Below are 20,193 nucleotides of genomic sequence, written 5' to 3'. Positions count from 1 at the left end.
GGCAGATGTGTGTGCGTGTCTAGGTACACACACACACACACACACACACACACACGAGATTTTTCTATAAGGACTTCTCCTTTCATTTAACAATATATTATATAGACATCTCTCTATGCACATATCTACCAAATTCTCTGTAAAAGCTTCACTATATTCTGTCATTCAGAAATGTCTACCAAACTTAAATAGCATTTCAAGAGCAAAAGAAAAACAGTACAACAACGTGCAAATCTGCAGCTACTCTACAACTAGTTGGCTCAGGAAGCAGATACTTTTTTAGATGAGATTTTACTGGCAGGTAAAAAAAAAAAAATTAAAATCTTAATGGATCTCCAGTTGCTAGAATCAGAATTAGTCCATGAAATGCTCAACGTGATTTTGGTGATCCCTTTCCCATCCGGATGGCCTGGCCACCTCTTGATGCCCTATTTTCCAACTCCTCTTGTGGGGTGTGCCCCTTGTAGACATGCCCACTACCAAGGCCTCACCCACTTCCAACTTCCCCACTTCTCTGTCCTGGGTCTCATTCTCTTGGTACACTGTCCCCTTACCCAGCAGGAGTATCAAACAAAAAGTTGCCTGTGTAAGAAGCAGCAGCCTGATTCTGATGGAAATCTAGTTGGGAATCATAGTTGAAAAAATTGTTATTTATCTGTTTGTATTGTGTAATACAGTCACTACTTCATAAAATTCTCTCTTATCTCTTTAGCAAGACTCTAGGGTCATCAAAAGAGAACATTTCATAAAGTACAAAGCTGATTTTTTTTTGTCTAACCATCCTAAATAATCTTGCAAATTTTTTGGAAATTTCATCCATATTGTTGTTTATATAGGTCAGGGATTTTCAAACTGTGGACCATGATCCAAATCTGGCCCACTGCCTGTTTTTATAAATAAAGTTTTATTGGAACACAGCCACACATATTCACTTATGTATTATCTATGACTGCTTTTACTCTGTGGTGGCAGAGTTTAGCCATTGTAGCTTAAAAGCCTAAAATATTTTCTATCTGGCTTTTACTACATAAAAGTTTTGCCAATCCCTCATACTAGTCAATATTCAATAATAACTTCTCATAATTTAATGTGTCATTTGTCCTAGGGTTCCAACTTGTTTTGTAGAGACACAGTACCTTAGGTCAAGGTACTGGGAAATACTCCCAGTGGTGAGAATTCTTAGAAGAGTGACTGTTTCATGAGACAGGTCTTTCTCTCTGAGGACAGTGAAATGTTCCCTTGCCCCCTCCAATCATTCTAAGGGTTCCTCAAATGCCTTCTCATCTTCATTCATTCTTAGCACCATAGCTGAGCTTGGAAAGAGCCATACAGTACAACTCAAGAAGTTCTGTCTACCAAAAAGGAAGAAAAATTCAGGAAAACAAATGAAAAAGAAAATGTGGGTGGGGGCAGATTACTTGTTGGTATCCCCTCCACCCTTCCGGCCTCCTGTCCCTACTCGGATCACCAGTGAGTAGCCTGAGGTGTAGGAGTGGCTGGTGGTAAAAGCATGAGCCTGCAGATGTGGGTGTGTGCCTGTGAAAGCAGGGCTGTTGGAGAAATGCCTTGTATTCAAAGGAGAGAAAATGTGTCCCCAGGGACAGAGAGCATCTGTAGGAAATTACAGACTTGAGATCATGTGTATTTCAGAGTGAGGAAGTCGGTATGTAAGAGACTTTGACAGGATGAGTGATGAGGGTGTGTCTGTGCCCAAGACAGTGAGCGTGTGAGAGAGTGACTAAGGCAAGGACAGACATGTGTCACAGAGAGGCACCATATGTGTGACCAAGTGTGTATGGAAGGACAGAGAAGGAAAATAAGTGAAAGAAATCAGAAGAGAGAAAAATATGGATGAGACTGTGATTCTTCCCACCAAGAAGGAATTAGTATATATACATATATATGTGTCACATAGTTGGTTTTTCACATCACTCTCAGAAGAGCAAAGTATTAGAACTGGCCACGGTTACCCAGATCCCAGGTAACAGGGGAAAAAAAATTCTCTCCTGGAACCTGGATATCAACATATATATATATATATATGTCACATGTATGTATGTGTCACTTTAGTATAATTACATTGGATGTCATCTCAATGCCACTAACAAGAAATTCACTCTGAATCCAGCATAACTCCTCTGGGCTGTAAGGGGGAATAGAATTGGATGGCAAGAGGGTTTACTAAATCCCTGTTTTTTAATAAATGGAGGTAATTTAAATAATATAGACAGGAAAATCATATTAAGGAGAGATATAAGAGCAACCTCACAAATTATATGGTCTTTTAATGTTTAGTTGAGACTTCTCTTCTATCATTTACCATGTTCTACTGTATAATTATCAATTCATCACCTATTTCACTCATCTATATCCCAGCCCCTACTGGGTCTCCTACACAATGTTTGGTGCTTAGTCATAATTATTATTTGTTGAATGAGTTGGCTAATTAATAAGTAAGTAGGTTAGTTATAGGTTGAAAAATCACAACTCCGGTCTCCAATCATAAGTGATAAAAAGACAGCTGTTCCTAAGTTCCTCTAGACTCTGGCGCTTCCTGTAATAATCACATGGTAGCTAGAATCATGGTCATCGTCACCACTAATGAAAGACAATGACATAAGTGCGCAGATTTCACTGCGATGGTTTTTCACATCACTCTCAGAAGAGCAAAGTATTAGAACTGGCCACGGTTACCCAGATCCCAGGTAACAGGGGAAAAAAATTCTCTCCTGGAACCTGGATATCAACTGATGTAAGAGAAGAGTATGTCTGAAGGTGGGTTTTGCTCATACAGGACATAACAGAGCTGACTATTCCCCAGCAGCAGCCCGCGTCTAAGCATTTACTTCTGCTGTGTCTAAGAGATACTGAATCTGCTCCTGGCCTGGGAGTGGGGCAGGGGTTCTGGCTAGCAGGTCCGGCATTTGATGCATCTGTATTAGTGCTCTGGAAGTTTATAGATTAATTTTTTTAAGTGACTTGTAATAAAACACTATCTATTCCATGTTACATAACTTTGGCCCTAAAACAACTTAGTCCAGAATGTCAAATTTTGGAGGTCAGGTAAAATCTCCAGTAATCTTAAGCCATACATTAGATCTTCACTGATTAAAGGGCTATTGGATCATTTCATGAACCATAGAGGTTAATAAAAATATGTGTGGCCCTCATGTCAGAGGAATAGTTCATTATGCAGCTGACAAAGTTTCTTAGTTCACTGTTCCCACAAGGATAGGGACTAATCTCTCCACTGGATGGTCCAGTTGGCTATATCAATTCACTAGTTTTTAAACATGGAGAACCCATGGGCTAGAGGAAATTTTTAAATAATAATAATAAAATTTAGTAAATCTGTATCTTGCAAAGACCCAAACACAGGGCCTCTTATTTCAGATGTTTTGCTTCCCTTGATTTTGCCTGTAAAATTACCCAGTAGAGTTCATGGCTCTCAAGATGTGAGACCAAGTGATTCTCCTCTTTACTTCCATTTACAATTTAATCACCTCTGAATGCGTAGCAGTTCCATGACATTTCTACCAACTTGATGACTTCTCTCTTGTGAGTCTCTCTGCTGCCTCAGCTACGGAAGCCTGCACACAGACTCTGTTCTTAGAAAGATGAAAACTCTTCTTCAAATGTGGGGTTTCCAATCTTTCAACAATAGGATCTCTGCCCTTTTTCACACTGATAGAGGGACTGGGGAGGCATCTGGATTATTCTCCAATTTACTGTCATTTGGTAGTGGGTGAAAGGAGTTAATGAACCTGATGCTGGTGATCATGCCCATCTCAGGAGAATGGGCCTTCAAGCCTGTGATTATCTCTATAAGTAACGTGACAATAATTTTGGAAATGTTCTCCTGGTATCTTGTACATGGACCCGTAATCCGCTAGATCTCTGCAGCTTTATGCCTTCAAACTCTCTCTTTCGTTTTCAATCCCCTGTTGAAATCTCACTTCTTTTAAAAACTCTTTCATGATACCAAGCAATAAAAACACTCTCCAAAAGGATGGCTTCCATATCTGGGAAATAAAAGGTAGAATAAAAAAGTAAAGAGCAAAGGAATCTTCCAGGTTCTCACAAACGTTCATGCCTCATTTCAGTTATTTCATTTCAACATTTGTTGTTTAAAAAAATAAAAATTTGTCCCATTTGCAGTTCCAAAACAGGGAACCCTAAACAAGTCATTTTATTTGTCTGAATATCAATGAATAGTTCTAAAAATTTGCAGTAAGACCTATGCTGTCTCTTAACGAAAATCAAGTTTAAAAAAATGCATGCGATGCTTTGAAAAAAATGCATGTAAATGGTAGCTCTATTCATTTTCTCCATCTGCATAAATACCACAAACATAGAAGCTAAATACAGTACCCATAATACTAGGTGTAGTTTCAAAGTCCAGATAGATTCGACTCAGTACTGTGTGCTGAGTATCACAGGGCCAAAGTCAAGGTGTTGGCTGGGCTGGTTTTCTTATCTGGAGGCTCTAGGAAAGAATCTACTACAAAGCTTATTCAGATTTTGGCAGAATTCAGATCCTTGCGATTTTCATGCTGAAGTCCCTATTTCCTTGCTGACTGTCAACTAAGGACCATCCTTAGTTCTTTGAAGCTGCTCACATTCTTTCTCACGTGGCCTCTTCCATCTTCAAAATCAGCCATGGAGTACTGAGTTCTCACACTTGAAATCTCTCTGATTGGCCTCTTTTTTTTTTTCCTCCTCTGCTATCACCCAGAGTTCTCTGCCTTTGAAGGTTTATTTGCTTATGTTATGCCCACTGGAAAACCTTTCTATCTTAAGGTTAACTGTATATAACATAACACAGTCATAGAAATGAAAATTCATCATAGTCACAGGTTCCAGAGATTAAGATGAGGAGTTTTAGTGAGCCAGTTTTAGAATTCTACCTATAATTTCAAGGTATCAGATTTAGCAAAAAAAAAAAAAGAAAAAAGAAAAAAAAAGTACAGTATACCCAGTTAAATTTGAATTTCAAGAAAACAACAAATCATTTTCAGTCTCTCATGCAATATTTGGGGCATATTATACCAAAAAAAGTTTTTATTATTTATCTGGAATTCAAGTTTAATTGGGCATTCTATATTTTATCTGGCAATCTAACAAATAAAAAAAACACTTAATCATTTTTTTTCTTTGCGTTACTATGTCAAAAGTTCTTGATTCCAAATGTGCAGGTATATTCATTTAATAATATTGCAGTTTTTGGTGTTAAAAAAAAGTTACTCTTCTTTAATTTTGTCTTATTTCATTATTTTTAATCATGTTACTCACAACCTACAGAATTGATTTCATGATGCACTAATGATCAGGGTATGCAGTTTGAAAACCAAAGGTCTGAAAATAACGGATGAGAAAAACATGGTGGCAGCATTTTTTCTCTAAGCTAATAAATCTAACAATCCTAAGTAGTAAAACCGTTTTCAGAGTCTGGGGCCCAGCTGTAAACGTTTCTTTCCTTTATGTATCACCTTCTTCCTTTGCTAACTATCAGATGGAACTATCATTTGGGGGAAGTTTTGCCCAAACGGTGGGCTCCAACTAGAATTTTTATTTTAAGGTAGAATAAGGATGGTAGGATTTTAGATTGAAGGCCTTGAGAATGAGAGAGAGAGAGAGGTTTAGGGGACTGTGTATAGAAACTTCCAATAGGCTTTAACTGTGCTTTGTATTGTGTGGTGTCATGTGGGTTGTGGGTACACGCTTATTGGCTGTATTACTCTCTACACTTTTTATATGCCAGAATTGTTTCATAATAACAAAAAACAAATGGCAAAGTGGGAAATAAATATCAAACACATTCATATAATAAGAATAAGCTATGAAAGAGGGATGAGGCATCTGGGAGAGAATTTTATGTGTGACATATAAAGTTGGAAACTTAAGACTCAGACTCCAGTTGCTTTGTGTGGCCAAAAAATTATTTCTCAGCTATTTTCCCCATGTTCATTCTTATCCTCCCCCAAGACTTATCATAATACTAGATAATATTTATTGAGTACATATTATGTCCTACAGTCCATGTAACTGGTGTTACCTGCATTGGTTACTTCCTCCTCACAATAACCTTCAAGGCAAGATACTGCTACTATCACCTCTCTATAGATAAGGAAAACAGGGTTCGGAAGATTAGGTAAACTGCACCAAGTTGCAAACCTGATAAGGGACAGACAGAGCCAGGAATCAAATCAAATCTATTTTCTTAGCCTCCAAAGTCTACTGCCTCACAGAAGACAATGATAAAAGAAGTAATATAATGCTCGACTTAATCCATGCTTGGCACAGATCACCTGTTCAGAATGAGTACACCATCAGAAAGTATCACTTAATCACTAAGGAACAGGACAGAGATGGCTATGTTTATAGCTACCTGAGACTTGATGAGGGATTTCTCTGATTTTATGACTCATTAAGCTTATACTATTGTATCCACTTCCAAAGGTAGATAGATAGATAGATAACCCTAGCTTAAGATCCTTAAAAGAGGAAATTTGACTGACAGTCAACCACCATTATCTCTGCATGGTGGCAGACTGGCCTTTGAGCCCAGCTAGTTTGGTATCTGTAGCCATGGCGGGAGCACATGAGAAGGATGCATTGATAGCCATCAAAGGAACTACCTAGGTCTGCTGTTTTATCTGTGTGAGTGGCAGGTATCATGATGGGACTGTCCAGGCCATTAGCTCACTATATTTGTCACTATTAAATCTTATTTTAGCCATCTCCTATATTTGCTGCCTAGCCTATGTCATAAGCACATTTAGGTTAAAGGTGCTTCCATCTTCCCTTCACTATGAGTCTGCCATCTTCACCGCTTCCTATCCACATCTCAGGACTAAAAGTACAATGTGGAAGCCTTGCTAACATCTAATAAGCATGAAATAATTAAAAAAAAAAATCCACAGCCACCTGCTCCCTGGGTCTTAAGGGAAAATATAGGGCTTGTGTTGAATATTTGATCATTCTTTTTCCTATTAATTTCCCAGGTTCCTTCATGTGTTCTGTTCTCTGTTCCACTGGGGTGATAGAAACATGACAGATGGCATTCTCATGCAACACAGCCAAGGGCTATATTTTTTGCTATAAAACTCTTACAAATCATTCTTATGCATTTGGGACAGAAATATGGTGACATAAGAGAGAAAAATACTATTACATACATGTGAACAGCAGAAATTTGTGGACACTAAGTGTACAGATTCAAATATATCAATGAATCATAAATGCATATTTCATTTGGAGGTTTTGATATAAGTATACAGCATTAATAAACAGAATATCTGGCTTTCTATAAAATAAATATAGAAAAATAGATATTAGATTGAAGAATTTTAGTTATCATGTATCAAAATCACTTAAGGAGTTTTAAGTTTAACCTGCTATGATACTCTAAGGAAAATGATTATAGCTATAAAAGAGACTAAACAAACATTTACGGATTTATCAATAAATTGAGGAGGTAAAAGAAAGCTATTAAGATGAATGTATAGATAACAAAGAGAAAAATATCAGTGTTAGAATGGCATCCAACCTAAGGTGGAAAAGGAATAAAAAGTAAGAATAGAAAAGATCAAGAATGTGAGGCTTGTGGGAGGGTATAGCTCAGTGGTAGAGTGCTTGCCTAGCATGCACAAGGTCCTGGGTTCAAACCCCAGCATCTCTATTAAAAATGAATAAGCATTTTTTAAAAAGTAGCTTCCCCTCCAAAAAAAAGAATGTGAGGCTTATAGCACCAGAAGTGGAATCAGTCTTCAGTATACTAGTTATGTAGGAACCTTGTGTCTTTGAATAATAGAGGAATAATTGTAACTTCTTTTATTTTTCTTCTATATTATTTTGAAAGTTTTTTCTTATTACAAATATACATATTCATCAGAGAACTTATTGAGATATGTGAAAAAGATCATTTATTATCACCTTTAGTCCAGAAATATATTTAGAGCTAATCATAATCTTTTAAAAAACTTAATAACATTTCATGAAGCTCATTCAATGAAATTATAAACTATTTTTTTAATATTTTAAAGGTCCATAATAAAATCAAAAGTCAAACTGAAATAAAACCTGGATCATCTAGTCTGATCTTTTTAATAATGCTTTCATAATCTCTTTAGATGATTGTGAGCCCTTTTCCTGACCACTTCAATGACTGGGAAATTATCAATTTGCCAGGAAATCTTTGAATGCTTGAAATTGCTTGAATGCTCTAATGATGAGAAGTCCTTCTCTATCCTGAATTTTGTCCCCCTCCTCTAATTTCTCTCCAGAAGAGCACTGGACTTGGAATTCATTTCAGAATTGTCCCATCCTTTAGTGCCAATAACCGTAGCTAAATTATGTTATTTTACTATACAAACTCTACCTAAAAAATTAGGCTAACAACACTTACCCTATATCCCTTATAAAGTTGTTCAAAGATTCAGGTAAGAAAATATGCAGAATCACTGCCTTATCAACTCCTCTGAATACACACCAATTTTTGACTGTCTTCTATAAAAAGTGCCACACTGAACTAAAAGGATAATCCTGATGTGACTGAATGCGTGGAGAATAAAATGGGATTGTTCTGCAGAGCAGGCCACTATTATGCATGCTGAGATGCAGTTTTTCTTATTACCACAGTCTAGCCATTTATAAAGGGCTAACTGAACTGCAGCATTTGAGAAATGTCTTCGAAAAAATCTTTTTAATGTAGCAAAATGATAAAAAGAATGAATGTAGGATAAGTAAATATGAATGATCTGTTTTCTCCTAATTATACAACTGATTGGGTGCAGGAGGTGTCTCCTTCATCATCTGGTTTTGCTCTTTATCTGAGGAAAAGAAGGCTTGTATTATCACCTAAAACGATGTTTAAGATTTATCTGTGACTTTGTGTTATCCATGATTTTATTTACACTGTCTTTCCAGTGACATAAAGAGCTATACTGAGCCCCTAAAATAAGCAGAAACTATAACAACCTGCTTGTTTTTATCAGACTATTTTCTTTTTTCTTACAAGGAAATTCTATGAGAGTACAAATTATTGGCAATTTATCTGAACAAATCATGATCTGTCCCAGATCATATGTAAAGTAACTATTTATCAAGTTGGTCATATGATTTCATGAATTGTTAGCTCTGTTGTGCAAAGGCGGGCTGGAACATTTCATTTACTTTTTAGTTAATAGTTTGTATAGAGAAATAATCTCAAAAAGATAAGGAAATCAGTCATCCAATCTCCCATCTCTGTTCACTGTCTACCATCATGACCTAACGCAGGTCACTTCATCCTTCTCTGACTCTATTTCTCCACTGGAAAATCTGGAAAGTGTTACCTATGACTCCTTTGTTTCTAAGATTGATAAGACCATTAGAGGAAATACACTCTACACATTCAAAAGTTTATGACAGTGTCTTTTGTGTTTTTGTTTTTGTTTTTTTTAACGGCTTACCTAAAGATAGGGAATGGACTGGAGTTATTAAAGCAATAAGGATATGCCATTAGAAGTTGAATGTGGTTGGCAGAAACCAATGGCCAAATGTGGTTTTGTTTTATATTTCTTTTGTCAATTTCAGCTATTTTATGTTGACCTATTCTCAGAAGAAGTCTTCCTGGAATGTGCCCAAATAAGAAGGTATTCTGTTTGGAAACAAGACATTTCAAGAACTAATTATTGTTTCCTGTGATTTTGCAACAAAATGTGTTATGAGTTAGGCTGGAATCAGAACACCAAACACCAAATAATATAAAAGGGGACAACATCGGGAAAAAGTTTCAAGTCAAAAATCAAAATAGAGCTCAGTGATTTCAGAAGCAATGGCTTCTTGTCAAGAATAACTGTCATTAAAATTTCCATAGGCACCAGTGAAAATGAATTTGGGGTAAAAGGCGAAGGTAGGGCCTATTTTATAAAACACAGTGAAACTTTATTTTGTTCTTAATTTCCCCAGCCAAGTTTGTAAAAAATTTCAACATTTTCTTGGGCTCTTTCTCTGCTGAGGACGGTAAAGGTTTATCTCTATTGACATATACAGTCAATGAAAAATGTAATCCAGGAAATTTTATCAGCAGAGTCTGACTAGTCTTCTTTGGCTTGTGAAGCACACAGAGTCTCAGTCTTGAGCCTATCAGTGGAGAGACCAAAAAAATATTCCAAGAGGAAGAATGCAGGCAGCTCTGGAGCCCTCTGGTATGACACAGCGAGCCCACGCAGCAGAGTATCGTCTGGCGTCCTTTTTCCAAGTTCTCTGGATGCCGAAGAGTCTGATTTGCGTTTAAAAAAAAGAAAAAAACCTTCTGCATTCAATAAACAAAAGTAAGGATGATGACCAAAGAGCTATTTGGAACAGAAAACAAACTCAAGCATTGAATGTTTTGTACTGAATTCATTCAAGGTTTTATTAGTTGATTTCTCACTTAGGTTAGTAGGCTCAGCTTGCTTTTAATTTCACTGAGCCTCAGTTATTCAAAACAAAAGGAGCCTGGGATGATGATGTGTGTGAATGAGGACTAATCTCACACAGGCTTTGTACATTCTTCACATTGCAAACCCGTCAACAAAAGGAGGAAGAAGATCTGAGGGGAATGAGTGGGTTTTGTGGGTTTACGGGATGGAGAATTTCTCTACATAAACAGGGAGGTTTGGATTGGAAATCTGCTAAGAAAAACGTTGCAGCTGACCACAAGGCAGTAAATCCACAGACTGGAAGGAGGGAAAGGGAAACTGTGTGTGGCTGCAGCGTTTGTGGATTAGATGCGAAACAAGTGCGGAGCGGGACCACGCAGGGGGGCGGCTGGCGCGGTTTGCTCGGGGCTCAGAGTGGATAGCACTCGCAAAGCGCGGGGACAGCGCGGAGCACGGAGCTAGGGCTCCGTGCGCCTCTGCCTGCCCTGCGCTCCGCCCTGAGCGCCCCGCGTGCGCTGCCTGCTGCACCCCTTCTCCGTGCGCTCCTGCCTGCGCTCGGTTCCCTGGGCGCCTGCAGCCCTGACACGTCGGCGGTGACTCAACTTTCGCCGTGCTGGGACCACACAGCTTGGAGGAGGACAGGGACCCCAGGACCGCGCCATCACGTCAAAGCAGGTATGCGCTTGTCACGCCCAGTCTGCCTCAGACGCTCTCTCTGATTTCCACCTTCACCAGGCGCCTCACAGTAATTGACGTGGTTTATCCTGTTGCCCGCAAGAAGAGAAAGCGCTGAGTGAAATGTCGCGCCTGACTCACCCTAGATAATTAAAGCTGTGAGCATGTGTCTGGGGCCACAAGTTGTATGCACCTATTGAGTTATCCACGGATGTAAAGCAAGGACCTTCAAACTTGAACATGATCCCTTTAAAAAAACAAATCAACACGTGTGTGTTGCCGTGCAGCCGATTTATATACCTCGTGGTGACTTCCATTATAGTTATGACCTATAGCAAGTCAAACATTGTCTGATTGTTGGAAAGCAGTCTTTGAACTTTTCCCACCTACCCAGATCAGGTTAATATCCTCCCCACAGGAATAGGAACCACAGTGGACTTGGGAATGATTGTGATTTTAAAGCATGTAGCCAAGATGGACTAAGCTCATGAGTGAAATATCATTGCATCATTATGCTATGGTTGAAGGAGAGAAAGAGAGAATGTGGTTGTCAAACACCATCCTTGTGTACCTGATTTATTTTTACAGTTGAAAGTGCATTTATTTATATTGTGCACCCGCAGACAGGATGAGTTCCAGGACCTCATGTCTTGCTACTTTGAAATGTCATGAATTAGAACTGTGCCATAAATATGACACTTGTAAGGGAAATGTCAATTTTTGGTGTGATTTTATTTGATCCTAAAATTGGTGGACTTCTGGCTATTTCTTTCTCTTTCTCCTTTTATTCTGAAGCATGAATTTTGTAAAAACAAAAAACAAAAAACTATTTCTTGGGACTTGACCATGTTTGATTTTGAATTTTGAAGATGGTTATATAACTTCTTCCCCTCTTGATTACTTATGATTAAATTAGCATTGCTTAATGGGTTCAATCTTTCCCTGGAAAAGCCAGAGGGGACTGAATAAAGTCTCATTTAGAAGGTTAGTCTTGTTTTGGGTGATTCCCCAAGTACTGGAGTTCAGCTTCTCTGAACCCTTGTAAAGAGAGCTTTTCCTGCAGTGGTGGACATACACAGATTGGAACTTTAGTTCAGTAAGAGAATGACCCTATAGCAGGTGGAAGAGCAATTGCAAAAACAAAACAAAACAAAACAAAAAAAAACCCAATGTTTTCTGAAGTCTCAATAACACTCTTCCCAGTGGATTCTTAGTAGATCATATCCAAACCACCCACTGATTTTTCACAATCAATTCTTCACTCATGCCTGGTTTTCAGGGCAATCCTTATCCCAAGACATGTGCCTGACCAAGAAAAATAGGAAGTAATAAAAAAAGGTAGTTGTCTTAAATATTACAATGGAGAATTTACACTGACCTGTAAAAAAACCAGATAAACATGTTCCTTTGTCATTTAGGGAAGTGTATGCTTAGCTATATCATGGAGTCATGAAAACTATTTTTTGCCTATTTTTGCCACTGCTGGATTTTAATGAATTAACAGAGTATTTTTGAAATCATATCAAAGAATAGACATGGCAAGTGCATATCATATTTAGGAGAGAGCAATTTTTTTTATTTTATAGATAAAATTTTTCTTTTTTTACATCATGAAGGAAACTGAATTTACCTATTCAAATAAATATAAATTAATAGACCCAACTAAATTCTATCAGTAGTTAAAAGGGTAGTAGTTTTGAATTACTATGAATATTTGTCACTCTTCCATAAACAGAACATCTGAAATAAATTGAGACCCACTTCCCTCTTACCATTTAAACTCTAAAGCAGTGTGGGCATTTTGGTAGCAACTGCATGCATGTGAATATGTATACTTTGTATGGATTAAGAGATGTTTTAAACAATGCTTTGGTTGCTCATTGTTTTATGCTATCACTCTTCATTGACAGAGGTAATCAAAAGTTCATTCCCCATGCAGCTTAGTACAGCCTGAAGTTTAGACACCTTCAGGTTACAAGTCTGGTAATGTTAAATGAGGTACATGCATTCAAATCTCTTTAAACATCTCTTCCTTAGGCATCTTCCTCCTAAGGGAAAGGAATGGAATTAGACTCTTGAGTCTGGGTGCTGAGTACTTATTGATGTGCAGAGGACTGGCCAGCCTGGGTCAAGGACAAACACTAGGAGGCTTCAGAGGAACAGGAACACGCACACAACAGATTAGACCAGCCACGTTTGTATTCCAGGGTTGCTACAATCACCCCAGGTTGCAGGCATTTCCTCAGTATCAGAGTCCTTTAAGGATTTAGGGGAAAAGTAACAGAGCATTTCAACTGGGGAAAATGTGCTGAGTATTGGGCTTGAAACAAATCACATGAAGCTCCAGCAAATAAGACAAACTGTTTTGAAAGGGAAAGTATGTAATTATAAATCAGGCCTCTGGTGCCATCTACTTTCCTGTTTGCTTAGCTACTTCTCTTCCTACCAAGGCCACCATCACCCTGATAGCAAAACCAGACAGAGTTCCTTTTCTTTTTTTCTTTCACTGTAAATTGGGCACCCTGAACTAATAATGTGTAGAATTAATTTTGATCACACAATAGGCTAAAATATGGTCCTCAAACTATTCACATAAATGCACACCACTCTGGAATACTTCCCACAGCCTGTGGTATGGTGGAGCACTGATTTGCAGAGAGGAGTCTCAGAGCCACGTGGGAGCTAAGGGGGTTGAAGCAACAAGGATATGAGACGGTATAAAGATTGATATTCTTAAATATAAATCCGGGAGCCAAATGAGTTTATTTCCTCTAATTAGCTTCAAGTATAAACTTTTGGTGAGATTTCCTGAGAATTTTTAAGCAAATTCTCATGCCTACACAGGTTTCTCACACACAGGTGTGGTGGGATGGAAATAAAGACATCTGATGTACTATTAACCCTCCTGTATATACAGACCAGAAGGGGGCAGCATGCAAACTGAAAAGTGATGCTGCCTCCCCATCAGGGGGGACTCCAATCTCCAAATGGCTAAAAAATGTCCCCCTAACTTTTATGCATCCTCCTCCTTTTGGAAAAAAGATTCTAGAGTCTTAATAAGGGACTAAAGCATTCAGAATGGTTTATTTCTGTTTTTATCTACAGAATTGGTGCTGCCTGGCAAAATAAGAAAAGTACCATATTTAGCAGAGAACTCACTTTCCCTTTTAATGAGCTTGACTCTTAGATTGAAGCAGTCTGTTTAAGCAGTCTTTATCTTTACTCTGTCAGGAGATGGGTGGGATAAAGGGAGGCAGAATACAGGGAAAAGAAAGAACAAAAAAGAATAAGGTTTCTTGTGTTGGTTCTATGGGGGAAAGTTTATGAGCTGTTTTATCAATAGAACCAGCTTTCATTTAAAACATGTCTCAAATGCAAGTTCAGGACCACAAAGGTACATTTTGCACACTGACAATCAATAGTACCTCCAGAAACCAAGCAAATTTGGTTTCTAAACAGAAAAGCTGGAATAGCTTCTCTTAGTGTTATCTGGAGACTAAGACATGTGCTAAAAAAAAAAAAAAAAGAAGCATTAATCATCTACTTCTTAGAAGCTCAGAGATGGTCAAAATTTAGTCCAACCTTTTTTAAACTCATGACTGATACGTTGTTTCCTTGCACTGTTGTTACCTTCGTAGATCAGTCATATTCTAGGTACAAACTATTAATGTACCCCCAAGAGAGAAATAATGATCACTCTTAGAGTGGATCACCTGCGACTGGCAGTGAGCATTTCTGCGTGTTCATCCTAATTCAGCCACCTGGCAGTTTTAGCTTCAGAAACACCCTTGTCTCCTTGCCACCTGTGATTCAATTGCCACACACTCATACTAGATATGAAGGCCCTACAAGAAAGCTCAAAGAAGAACTTTTAAAACACAATGTCTGAAATGCCCAGAGCAAACGCATTCCGGATGAAAAAGCTGAGGCTACACCTAAGAGGAGAAGGCAGAAGGGACACTGGGCTGGGAGCAGGCACACTGGAGAGTGGGAAGCCATGACGGCTGTGCCAAGAAAGGCTGACCCTGAGGCTGCTGAAAGAGTGGCCCCGGGGAGGCCAAGGGGCTGCCCACCAAGGGCTCAGGACCTTGTGTGCGTAAGTGAAGCCTTGGAACCTCTGATCACTACTTCTCTGCAGGACAACTGAACTCTGCTAAGAGGTGTCGTGTCCTCAAATCACAGAAGAAAGGTTTTGTGTTTTTTTTTCTAGGACAAAGTGAAGATTCCTTGGTGTCTGAGAGGAAAGGAAGGTCATTGTATGTCTCCCCCATTCTCAGCCAGATCAGCCTCTGCTGCCCTTCCATTTACCGTCTGGAACTACGTAATGCCCCAAGGCTAGGAAAATTTGGATGAGAGTGGAAGATTCATCCAGGGTCACTATGGAGCCAAACACAATGCTGTAACAGTATGATAATGGCCGATAAGAAAGGGAGAGATAAATCCTAGAGGCTAAGGGAAGGGTGGGTGTGAGGAATGGCAAGATTTATCACCCGAAGTCTAGGACCAAGACTCTCCACGGCTGTTTTTCACTTTTTAGTGTAGTACTTTCCAACTCCTTTCAGTCAGAGAAACTCTGGGTTCCATCTCCCCTTTCTCGCTTATTTTCCAATAAAGAAATCTCCTGGCTGAAGGGGAAACCTCTGTGAAGGCACAAACCTAATTGAGAGGTAAAGCCGAGGATATAAGATCGTAATATTTGGGGAGACACAATAACCCTCATAAGAAGACAAATTTAAGGGTATGTTACATTAAGGAAATATTTCTGAATTAGGAATACAAGGGAATTAGAAACAAAGGAAATCTGTAACATATGGGGAAATTCTCTTGAAGAAGAGTTTTTGAAGGATATAACAGCAAGAACACAAATATTCCCAAACAGGACTTTGATGTTATGGATTAATAGCAGTTCCAAGAGCAGCTCCTCTCCTACAATTTATTTAAACAGTAGAGAGGGGGAAAAAAAGAGGACACATTGATCAGGGGACAGTTGACTGCCTCATGTGAAATGCTAAGTTGACTTGCATCGTCTGCATCAAAAATGTTATCCAACCTGGCTCTATACCTGTGACTCGAAAGGCTGTGAAGAAGTTCATCTCATCTATGGAAAATAAGCCGCCTTGCTCCGCCTTTATGCACTTATAGCATGAACCCTGGATAAGGCATTATATTTTCGAATTAGAGAAGCAGCATTTGGGGAAAGTTGAAAGATGTGTGATATTGTGCTTAAAAATCCATCAGCTCTGTCATGAGATTTCCCTTCCAACTGGCTTTTGTTAAGAATCTCATTTCATCACATCTTCATCACATTTTCAAGTGATCTTTAATTTTCTTCTATTAATCACTTACAAATAGACTCATCTGACATCTGTTTAATGTTTAACAGGTGCCAGATTATAATAGACATATTGTGGATATTATCTAATTTAATCTTTCCCACAACCCTGGGAGTTTATCTTCTACCACTTTTATTAATTAAGAGATCCATAACATTTGATAGCCTAGAGCATAACCATTCATACAAGTATGCATTCAACAGATCCCTATTGAGCTTTTTCTTTGAATAATAATAAGAAGAAGATACTATGGTTGTTTTCACTAGCACGATCCTTTATATTTTCAGATACAAGGTTGCATTTAACTCCCATAAAAGAATTAATACTTCTTTGCAAAATACTTTGCTTTCACAAAAACAAAAACAGCAAACATCTTTCTATAGCATTAGCTTATAACTAAATGATTGAAATTAGGTACATAAAAATAATCTAGATTGGCTATTGCTTGATTTAGGTTCATACCTGTAGAAAAATCCCATTTGATAGACTATAAACAGATGAAAAATATTCACCCTCAAGCTTACTACCTGAGGGAAAAATAGGTCTGTGGCAATTTTAACCCCCCTGCTGAGGATGTGCTCTTGTCTCACGCCATGTCCTCTAGCCTACAGAGACCACCCCTCATTACTCCTTATGAAATATTTGGAGCAATATAGAAATGTGTAGCTTCAGACACATATACCCAAGACTGCAACTTGACAAACAGTATGGAAAAAATACTTAAGATATCTCACTTCTGTGAACTCAGAGAATGTAAACTTTGAAGGAAGCAGACAAGAAGCATTGCTTTGTTTTAGAAGGTCAAATGGTATTGACTCTTTTGACCTCTAGGTCAGAGGTTTATCTGGTGATATTAAAACTCATTAACCTAAGAAATGCAGGAGACTCGGGTTCGTACCTCTTCCTGTTTTTCACACTTACAGTGTGGCCTTAGAGAAAGTCTACAATCTAGCGCGTTCACTCTTCGCAGCAATACGGTGGACGTGGATCATTGTATTTCATCCCAGTCCTAAACATCAGTTCACATGCTTCCTTCCGTGACAATAGCTGACATTTCTTGAAGGATGACTGTTTGCTGAACATTTTATAGGAATCATCTAATCTTTACAAAAATCCTAATATTATTGTTATGATCCCCATTTCACAGAAGAGATAACTAAGGCTTAGAGAGATTAAAAGCTTTCAAAAAGTCATACAGCCAAGCAAGTTGCAGAGCTGTGTTTCAAATCCCCCTCCTCCACATTTCCCTTCCTATGTTGTACTTTCATTCACTTATTCGTAAGTATGTATTGAAAAGGTACTATGTGGAAGGTGCCATGCGCCACTGTTTTTAGGAAGAATAGTGAAGAGCCCAGAACAGGTAATTATAATGGTGTTTGCTGAGTATTATAAGATGCTCTGAAAATGTATGGTATTATTTTTGCCTTGTTAATAAAGCCGTTTGATAATATAAGTCTAGTCATTAAAATAGCTCAAATCTTTTCTTTACAACATTTCAGGTATTTCTCCCCGTCCAGTATAGCATGGTTTTAGTCTTCCTTGCATAAATTTTTTTGTAATATGTAATTATCATTCACTAAATTTTAAGTCCTCTCAAGGACAGAGGACATTTCTTCCTTATCATTTTATTTCCTAGCACAAAATTGGTATTTAATTAGTTGTCTCTCTATTGAGATGCAGCTGCATCCAATTTGGAGCAAGGATCAGAGACTCCGGCTTATCTGCTGAAAGGCACAGTCTTCAAAAAGCTCTAAAGACACACACCTAGCATCTGCTGAACAAATGACAAACTGAGTCACTTGACCTGGAAAAAGGTGTTTTTTCCCCTTATGTTACTGATCCCTTATGTTACACTTCCCTATTTAAAATGGTCCTCTCAGTAAGAAAATCAAACTGTTGTTAAAAAATTCAATTAATTCTCTTTTTAAAAAAAAAACTGCTTTGACTTTAAAATACAAAATGAACCATCTTGTCAGATTTTTTAATCCCCAAGTTAAAGAAAATTTTATTATTAGAGGATGCCAAGGTATTCCTGCAAGTTTATTGTTCATTCCTCTGGGCTTACATGGGCTGGTTGTAATAAACTGGAAACCTTGCTAATTTTCTAGGTTCATTAGGAATTCTAGCTCATGCTAGAAAAGTGATAAGGTTACTGAAGATTCTAGAAACAAGTCATTTTGTGGATTGGAAGACAATTTAGGAGAAGCAGGAGAATTCAAGAGGACTGACTTGCTCTATGTGGTTGCAGATTTTTAAAAAATCTCTGTAATGGGAGTTCTTTACCTTGGAGGAGTCTGTGAGAATTGAGGGAAATTTGTCAGTTTGGATGGGAAAAACGTGCATCTTTATTTCAACCACCCTGTACCTGAAATTTCACTTTCCCTTTCGTTATGAATACGAACAACAAACCACAGTAGTATTAGCAGACTAGTAGCTTTGTCACCAACAGAAATCAGAGGTATTTTCACATCACATTACAGTTCATACAGATGTCACAAAATATCACTTATATGTAACACTACTTCAAAATTATGGTAGTTATTACACCTACTTCTAGATCTTATTATTAGTATGTTATAAAGAAGACCATATAGATCTATATCGCACTTTTGTTTTTAAAATATATAGTATGTAATATAAAATATACAATAAGTAGTGTTACATATTTCTGAGCTTAGGAACATTATTCTGAGAAAGAGATCTCAGGCTTCATCAGACCCAGAGGAAGTTTGTGCTGGGGTTGGGGGTGGAGCTGGACAGAATTCAGTTGAGAGAAGTCACACATCAGATATGGAGCTGGGCCTTGATGCTGTGACCTAACATGAGGCTCTACACGCTCAAGACAAAGAGAGGACTTAACGTCCATCTCTTTCTTGGGACGGACTCCTCAGCCAACAGTGGGCCTCTCCCTCACCATCCTCTGTAGAATGAATGGATGAGTGAATGAGATGCAGCAGTTCTTCACCCCTGGTGCCCCGAGATGATGATGAGGATCAGCATCAGGTGGACTGTTCACTGTGCAGGAAGTATGATCCCTTGCAGAGTCACACAGGCGTCTGAATCCAGGAGAGGAAGCAGCAAGTGCAGGGCGTCGATCAAGCAGCGTGTATCCACAGCTGAAAATCCATGTTCCATGACTACTTCATTTATGCTTGCCATCCTACTCCAGTTGCGTTTACATGCCATTGACCTGGAGTCATTGGGCTGTGGAAGATAAAACAGCTAACTCCCAATAAAAAGTTCCTTTTATCCAAATTTGGAAGCAAAATGTGAACTCTATTCTTGGGGTTAAGTAAGACAGCACTGCTCATGACTGATGTCTGAATCGGCACCATATGGATTCATACAAAGGGAAGAAAACAATCCTCAGTTGTAAAAATATCTTTGGTCTTCCTCAGGGTGCTATGTACCCACATGTTTCTCTCGGGTGGTTTTGCTATAAACGATTATTCTTGGAGTAGTAGAAAATTTCCTTTTATAGTGATTGCGCACTTTCCCAGATTATCAGTGTAGCATACAAAATCCCACAACTTCAGAAACTCAAAAGATCAAAGGCACTGAAGTCATTGGAGTCTTTTTCCTCACCACACACCAGAACAATAGTTTGACTCCCAAAAAGCCCGTTAATGACAATGGGAAAGCATACTTTCATAATTACCAAACTGCACTGTGAAACTTAATATGCATTCTTAAATCTTGCATTAGGTATTTCTATTGTTTCTTGATGGCGCTGAAATTCAGATTGTCTCCATACGATTGAAACCGCTCAGCTGAAGTTT

The 20,193-nt window shown here is 38.3% G+C and overlaps 1 protein-coding gene across 1 annotated transcript in view; it reads left to right on the top strand.

Annotated features, from left to right (window-relative positions):
- Window positions 1-11,030: 11,030 nt before the first annotated feature.
- The window catches only part of GREM2 (gremlin 2, DAN family BMP antagonist), a 49,671-nt gene continuing 40,508 nt past the window's right edge, over window positions 11,031-20,193 (top strand). The window contains exon 1 of the mRNA XM_010992083.3: window positions 11,031-11,081. The gene's annotated coding sequence lies outside the window, so the exon portion shown is untranslated. The remainder of the gene's footprint in view (window positions 11,082-20,193) is intronic.

This window comes from Camelus dromedarius, chromosome 21, assembly GCF_036321535.1.
Source record: "Camelus dromedarius isolate mCamDro1 chromosome 21, mCamDro1.pat, whole genome shotgun sequence".
NCBI lineage: Eukaryota > Metazoa > Chordata > Mammalia > Artiodactyla > Camelidae > Camelus > Camelus dromedarius.
Note: the sequence above shows the minus strand (reverse complement) of the source record. Positions and strands in the feature narration are given on the sequence as shown.